Source organism: Pongo abelii, chromosome 20 (assembly GCF_028885655.2).
Source record: "Pongo abelii isolate AG06213 chromosome 20, NHGRI_mPonAbe1-v2.0_pri, whole genome shotgun sequence".
NCBI classification, from domain to species: domain Eukaryota; kingdom Metazoa; phylum Chordata; class Mammalia; order Primates; family Hominidae; genus Pongo; species Pongo abelii.
In genome coordinates this window covers 58,350,081-58,358,610 of record NC_072005.2, presented here as the reverse complement: position 1 = coordinate 58,358,610, position 8,530 = coordinate 58,350,081, and positions in this window count along the sequence as shown.

Here is an 8,530-nt window from a genome sequence, read left to right as displayed (position 1 = left end):
TGCCTTCCAAGTGTCCTCTAGTGGATACCTGAAAGTGGATAGTACCGAACTCTAAATATATAGTTTCAGTCAAGTTTTGAGGTGTGACAGCAAAGCTAGTACTGATTATTTTTATTCACACTTGTACAGAAGATTTATGATAAATCTTAGCATCTTCATCTGTATTTTTTTCTTATTAAATCAATAAGCTTTCACTTTTTAACTTAAAGGAGGCGCTTTACAGCTTTCTTGCTTTCTCTTTTTTTTTTTTTTTTGTTGTTAGGGGGTTTTGCTATGTCACCCAGGCTGAGTGCAGCGGTTATTCACAGGTAAGATCTTAGCACACTGCAGCCTCAAAAAGTGGTCCTCCCGCCTCAGCCTCCAGACTACCTGTGACTACAGGTACATGCTATTGTGTCTAGCTTACAGCTTCTCTGAGATATCCAAGTTGCAAGCCTCACTACTTTTGTGCTTTGGGGCCATAATTAAGTAAAATAGGAGATACTTGAACACAAACACCACAATACTCTAACAATGCTAACTGAGATGACTACTAAGTGACTGAGAGATGGGTAGTTTATTCTGTGTGGCTACACTGTATAAAGGGATGATTTATGTCCTGGGCAGAACAATGTGAGATTTCATCACATTAGTGACAACTGCACAGTTTAAAATTTCTGAGTTATTTATTTTGGGAATATTCCATTTAATGTTTTTGGACCACAGTTGCCATTGCTAATTGAAATCATGGAAAGTGAAACTGCAGATAATGTGGGATTACTGTACCAATGTGTTGGGGGGAGGGGGCCAGCTGGTTGTGAGATGTAAGTTTGTGATTCTGAGATAGCAGCTTTGCAAAAAACTTCAATTTGTCAATTCACCAATATGGATAATGTGCAAGCTTGGTGAGCTGAGAATATTCCTGAAAACCTTTGTTCCCACTGCCAATTCCTGGGGACAGTTATGAGTTCCTAATGGCATCACCACAAAGACATTTTGGAGTGTTTGGTAAAGGCTGTTTCTTTTCAGTGATTGCTGGAGGCAGACGGGATCAAATAAAAATAGAACGTTGTGGGCTCCCAAGGCTAAGGTGGAGCTAGAGGATGCCGGCCAGACTGCAGAGCAGCAGTCTTCCTTGTGCACATGCCTGAAGTCCGCGTGGGTGTTTGAGGAAGTGGGGATACAGCATTTAATGAAAAATTTATGCTTAAGAAGTAAAAAATTGCAGTCTTCCTAGATAATTTTCGTTGGCCAGAATGTGAATGTATTGACTGGAGTGAGAGAAGAAATGTTGTGGCGTCTGTTGCGACAGGTATATTGTTTTTTACAGGCTGGTGGATAATGACGCAGCTGTGGTGTATCGTAGGCCACAACAGTTGAACCGTGACTTTCACACATGTGGTGTATTTCCCACATTGGCTTTCTTCATGATAAATGCCATATCCAATGCTCAGGTGAGAGGTGATAGCTATGAAAGTGGTTATTTAGGAAGAACAGGTCCTTGAGTTTGGCTTTTCGTTGGTTTCATGTTGATGTTTGGGGTACTTATTGCTTCCATGTGGATTCTTTTTGGTGCATATGTTACCCAACCACTCTGATCTACAAATTTGGAAGAACTGAAGAGCATGGACCTGAGATCACTTCTTAAATCACATTTTTCTTGTGTTATATTCAGTTTGTAGATAAGTTTTTATCTTAGTACACGTTGCCAAATGGAGTAGCTTGTACATTAAATGTTTTCTTTCTTTCCCTTTTTATGTTATGTTATTTTGTCTTTTTTTGTTGTTGTTGTTGCTGCTGTTGTTTTTGAGATGGAGTTTTCTTCTTGTTGCCCAGACTGGAGTGCAATGGTGCGATCTCGGCTCACCACAACCTCTGCCTCCTGGGTTCAAGCAATTCTCCTGCCTCAGCCTCCCAAGTGGCTGGGATTACAGGCATGCACCACCACACCCGGCTAATTTTGTATTTTTAGTAGAGACAGGGTTTCTCCATGTTGGTCAGGCTGGTCTCAAACTCCCAACCTCAGAAGATCCGCTCGCCTCGGCCTCCCAAAGTGCTGGGATTACAGGCATGAGCCGCCACACCCGGCCTATGTTGTGTGTTTTTAAAGTTTTATGGAATTTCTGTCCTTCACTTTTCACTGCATAGACTGTTAATATGTATATAATACAAGACTATATGGATTGGATAACGAGTATCTGTTTTTTATTCCTGAGATTTAGAACTTGATCTGTTCCCTGAGCCAGGGCTATATCATCATGTCATTTTAGAAGCAACCACTCTCTCTCTGGCCGGGCGCAGTGGCTCACGCCTATAATCCCAGCACTTTGGGAGGCCAAGGTAGGTGGATCACCTGAGGTCAAGTTTGAGAGCAGCCTGGCCAATATGGTGAGACCACGTCTTTACTAAAAATACAAAAATTAGCCGGGCATGGTGTTGGGTGCCTGTAATCCCAGCTACTTGGGAGGCTGAGGCAGGAGAATCGTTTGAACCCTGTGGGTGGAGGTTGTAGTGAGCCGATATTGTGCCACTGCACTCTAACCTGGGTGACAGAGTGAAATTCCATCCCCCCCCCCCCCAAAAAAGTAACAACTCTCAGTATCTCTAATTTCTGAAGATGTGCAAAAAACATAGCTTCATATAGCTGGAATGAGCACTGAGCCATAAAAGGTATTTCAGCAAGTTGTAATTTATTTTGGCCTAAAAATGAGTTTTTTTGGTAAAGGAAAAATGTTTGTTCTTATGTATTGAAGAAGTGTACATTTATATAATGATTTTTTAAATGCCCAAAGGACTAGTTTGAAAACCTCTTCCAAGAATTCCTCTAATATGACCTTATGTGAAAAGGGATAATACGTGATCAAATAAACTCAGTTTTTTTTTAATGGTTACTGTAAAAAGACTGTGTAAGGCAGCTTAGCACCATGCTTCTCATAAAAGCAGCTTAAATGATCCACTGGGGTTATCTTTTGACAACCTGCCATTATCTGGTGTTACACAATTCATTAGCAAGCAAGTTTGAGACAATTGCAGTTTAAAAGCATGAACCATATAACAAAAAGTAGAATAATTAAAGATAAGGCACTTCTTCCCAAAGGGAATTATCACCTAGTGAAAAATTACGCATTTCATCTACTCAGTTACTGACAGCAAGCAAGTCTCTCTGCTCTAGCTCTCAAGCTTTGGGTGACTGTCCCTTCGAAATATATCTTCAACTTGAAAGTTCATACTCCAGTCAAAACTCCTTTTACTGAGTTTGCAGTACTGTATTTGCATGTGTGTATTTCTCTGGACCTTTATTGCTACTTTTGCTTTCCTTTGTTACGCAGATTTTGTGTTGCACTTTTTTCTCCAGAGGGGTGATATAGAGCCTTGGTTATATGAATAATACCAGTGGTAGTGTCCACAACTCAAATGCAAGCCGATTTGGCATCACTCGTTTCATCTCTCTGAGAGAATTTATTGTGTGCAGAGTATGAAGCAGTTGTGGAGCTCTGTGCCTTTGTCAAGATACCATCTTGTTTGATGACTTCTTTCTTTGTTGTTTTTCCTTGAAAATGTCAGTAAGCTCTGTTATGCTTCTAGCAAATTGTAACACTATTTGTTTCCACCCTCATAACCTGTTGCAATGAATATTATTTCTCACACATTTTAATATTGTTAAGTTTGTTGGAGAAAACAAACCATAAAAATTCATTTGCTGTTCAGTTTTCAATTAAAAAAAAGAAATAGAACATTGTTAATTTCTGAGACTTGATGGACAGTAATATGGAAAATCTTTTCTTTTGCCTATTTGTGCATCTGCATCAATGAAATTTCTCCTCATGTTTCTAACCTATTTTCTAATTCAATTTTTTTTCTATGATATACTTTACTTTGTAGAGCAATTTTTGGTTCCCAGCAAAATTTAGTGGAAGGTACAGAGATTTCTCTTATAGCTCCTTCCCCTACATATGCATAGCCTTCCCCATTGTCAACATCCTCCACCAAAGTGGTAGGTTATCACCCAACATCCCTAGTTTATAGTTGGCTCACACTTGTACATTGTGTGGGTTTGGACAACTGTAAAATGGCACATATTCACATATTATGGTAACATACAGAGTACTTTGACTACCCTAATAATCCTCTTTGCTCAATCTAAATTTGTGTATTTCTTTCACTTCTGTCACTTGTTGCTTCACGTTTTGCAGCTGTTTTTTAGTGCATACACACGGATGGTTCTGAAATCATCTTTGTAAGTTGACATTTTTATCATGTAATCTCCCTGTTTTTCCCTGTTATTTTTATTTTCTCTGAAGATTACTTCTTTCGTTCCAGTCAATTTCTCAAGTTTATTTTGCCAAAGGTAAGGATGCTTGCCTGTCACATAGCCTCAAGAGGTTCTGGCCACATATACCCAAGGTGGTTGGGGTGCAGCTTCGTTTTATACACTTTTAGGAGATAACAATTAATGTGTAAGATGCACATTGGTTTGGTTTGGAAAGGCAGGATAAGTCTAAGCAGGGAGGGTGCTTCCAGGTCATAGGTAGATAAAAGACAAAGGTTGCATTCTTTTGAGTTTCTGGTAAGCATTTTCAAAGGAAGCAATCACACGCATTTATCTCAGTGAACAGAGGGATGATTTGAATAGAATGGGAAGCATGTTTGCCCTAAGCAGTTCCCAGCTTGACTTTTCCCTTTGGCTTAGTGAGTTTTGGGTGCCAAGATTTATTTTCCTTTCACATTTCCCCTTTTCTCCTTTAAAAATCTTTGGGAGAGGCTGGGCGCCGTGGCTCACGCCTGTAATCTCAGCACTTTGGGAGGCTGAGGCGGGTGGATCACGAGGTCAAGAGATCGAGACCATCCTGGCCAACATGGTGAAACCCCATCTCTACTAAAAATACAAAAATTAGCCAGGCGTGGTGGCACATGCCTGTAGTCCCAGCTACTCAGGAGGCTGAGGCAGGAGAATCGCTTGAACCTGCAAGGCAGAGGTTGCAGTGAGCCCAGATTGCGTCACTGCACTCCAGCCTGGGGACAGAACGAGAGTCCATCTCAAAAAAAAAAAAAAAAAAAAAAAATCAGGTTTCATCTGATCTTTCATGGCTAGGACAGTTTATTTTCAGGTGGACAAGTCCCATGTTATTCGGAAAGCTCATTTTTAGCAGTTTGTAAAGTGTCGTGTCCTATGAAGAGAAAATAGCAGGAGGAAGGGAGAAAAACAAAGAACAATCCTGGAAAATAGATACAGGCTATATTACTCTAAAGTCCATACATCAGTAGATAGGTATGAAAGTGGCTTATGTATGTGAATAGGTTGCTGTTATTTTCTTCTGAAGTTTAAGTTGTCTAGCTTCGGTTATCAGGGCTTCAAGAAAATACAGTTTAGTTTTCAGTGATTTCAAATTAGAAAATATCGGGGAAAAAAGAAAAGAAAGAAGAAAAAATTGAAAACACTATTTCAGAGACATGTAGCTGTAAAAAATTAGAATTCAGTCCAAACTGTGGAAAATCATAAAAATTGAAAAACATAAGCCGGGCGCCGTGGCTCACGCCTGTAATCCCAGCACTTTGGGAGGCTGAGGCAGGCAGATCACGAGGTCAAGAGATCAAGACCATCCTGGCCAACATGGTGAAACCCCGTCTCTACTAAAAATACAAAAATTAGCTGGATGTGTTGGCACATGCCTGTAGTCCAGCTACTCGGGAGGCTGAGGTAGGAGAATCGCTTGAACGCAGGAGGCAGGGGTTGCAGTGAGCCAAGATCATGCCACTGCACTCCAGCCTGGCAACAGAGTGAGACTCCATCTCAAAAAAAAAAAAAAAAATTGAAAAACATTAGTCAAGACTAGAATCTAACAACAGGTGTACCATAGTTTTTGAAACATAATTTTTCTCCAGTTTCCCATTTTTACTAAAGTTAAATCATGGAAGGACTGATTTACTTCATTATACTTGGCCAGATTATATGTATAAAGTGCAGCAAGTATACTTATTTTTCTTACAGGCTTTTAAAATTGGCTTTGGTGGAACTTTGTTCCATAGAAGGAATCTCAGATAAGACTTTTAAAAAGCAGAGCCCAGCCATGGCTTTGTAGCACCAAATATCAATGAGTTGGGTAAATTCCTCTCCTCTTGAGGTCCCAAGATAACTTGCGGCTCCTGGGTTTGTCAGAAAGTGGCATTCTTTACTTGCCACAGGTCAGGAATCTTGTACAGGGAATGTATTCACAAGGTATGAGGCCAGTTTTCCCAAGAGGGTTTCATTGGCTGTGTAAGTGAAGTTAGATTAGCATGCCATTCCAGTCAAAGCCTTGGTAAAATTACCAGTTTCTCTGACGGTTCCCTGTTGGCCAAAAAACAAAAAACCAAAACAAACTCATTGCACTTACGCAAATAACTATATTGCCATAAGTTAAGATTACTCAGGGCTGGGCGCGGTGGCTCAAGCCTGTAATCCCAGCAGTTTGGGAGGCCGAGGTGGGCAGATCATGAGGTCAGGAGATCGAGACCATCCTGGCTAACACGGTGAAACCTCGTCTGTACTAAAAATACAAAAAAATTAGCCAGGCATGGTGGCAGGCACCTGTAGTCTCAGCTACTCAGGAGGCTGAGGCAGGAGAATGGCATGAATCCGGGAGGCGGAACTTGCAGTGAGCCAAGATCGCCCCACTGCACTCCAGCCTGGGTGACAGAGCGAGACTACGTCTCAAAAAAAAAAAAAAAAAAAAAAAAAAGAATACTCAGAAATAGTTTCCAAACTCTGGAGAAAGCAAGTAGAGAGAAACAAATATGTTCCAAATTTTGTTCACAGCAGTATACTTTCCTCAATTGTTAAATGCTGTCGGCTGGGCACAGTGGCTCTTGCCTATAATCCCAGTGCTTTGGGAGGCAAGGCGGGCAGATCACCTTAGGTCAGGAGTTCGAGATCAGCCTGGCCAACATGGTGAAACCCTATCTCTACAAAAATACAAAAATTAGCTGGGCATGATGGTGGGTGCCTGTAATCCCAGCTACTCGGGAGGCTGAGGCAGGAGAATCACTTGAACCTGGGAGGCTGGGAGGCAGGGGCTGCAGTGAACCCAGGTCATGCCGTTGCACTCCAGCCTGGGTGACTGTCTCAAAAAAAAAAAATTGCTGTCAGTAGCTCAAAATAAAAGTTTCCTTGACTCTGCAAAACAAAGGATCAAAAGAAAAAATCAGAAAGATTATTTTAGTCTCCTATTAGTTCAGTCCATGCAGTTAATGTGTGTTGTGTTTGATATTCATGAACATTTTAGTTATCCATGAAAGTTTTGAAAGTTCTTTCCTCTATTCTTCTATTCTAATGTCACATTTTCCAAAGTTATCAGAAACTTGCATTCCAGAGCACCTATTAAAGTCCTATAGCTGATTATAAACCAACATTTGAAGAGGATCCAAACAAGACAATAATTGCCTGTGGCAACAAAATGTCTCAGGACAGCTGTTATTAAAACCACAATTGACTATAATGGAAATTTTGGTTACTTCTGTGACATACAACTGTTTTACATAATAGTCAATAATAATAATAATTATTATTATTTTTTGAGACAGAGTTTTGCTCTTGTTGCCCAGGCTGGAGTGCAGTGGCACAATCTGGGCTCACCACAACCTCTCCTCTGGGGTTCAAGCGATTCTCCTGCCTCAGCCTTCTGAGTAGCTGGGACTACAGGCATGTGCTACTACACCCGGCTAATTTTGTATTTTTAGTAGAGATGGGGTTTCTCCATGTTGGTCAGGCTGGTCTTGAACTCCTGACCTCAGGTGATCCGCCTGCCTCAGCCTCCCAAAGTTTTGGGATTACGGGTTTGAGCCACCATGCCCAGCCAACAATTATAATTATTAATAACATGTGGCTGGGCACAGTCACTCACATCTGTAATTGCAGCACTTTGTGAGGCCGAGGTGGGTTGAGGTCAGGAGTTCAAGACCAGCCTGACCAACATGGTGAAACCGCATCTCTACTAAAAATACAAATGTTAACCAGGTGTGATGGTGCACACCTATAGTCTCAGGTACTTGAGAGGCTAATGCAGGGGAATTGCTTGAACCCGGGATGCAGAGGTTGCAGTGAGCCAAGATGGTGCCATTGCACTCCAGCCTGGGTGACAGAGTAAGATTCCATCTCAAAAAATAAAATAACGTATAGTAAGTCATATCAGAATTATAAGAGGTTTCCATAATTTTGGAATACATGCCAATTTCATATTTATACAAGTACAGCCCAAAGAAAGCCAAACACCATTTTGTATTTGACGATGCTTCCTGTATGATTTTTATACCAAATAAGCCAAATATGTCTCTTCTGGATTTCAGGGGATTAACAAAAGTTTAATGAGGACCCAAGTTAAAATGTGACTTTGGAAAGCTTGTCAAATATAAAAAGTTTAAAACACTTGATGTCATAAAATAGGATCACAGGTCATTATAAAATAAGTGATTCATTTAACCAAAGTGGTATCACAAAGATTTCAAAAAAAGGTGGCAACCTTTATTTTTTGAGAGAGAAGACTTAATTTCCCAAACAATATTCCCTAGTAAAAAT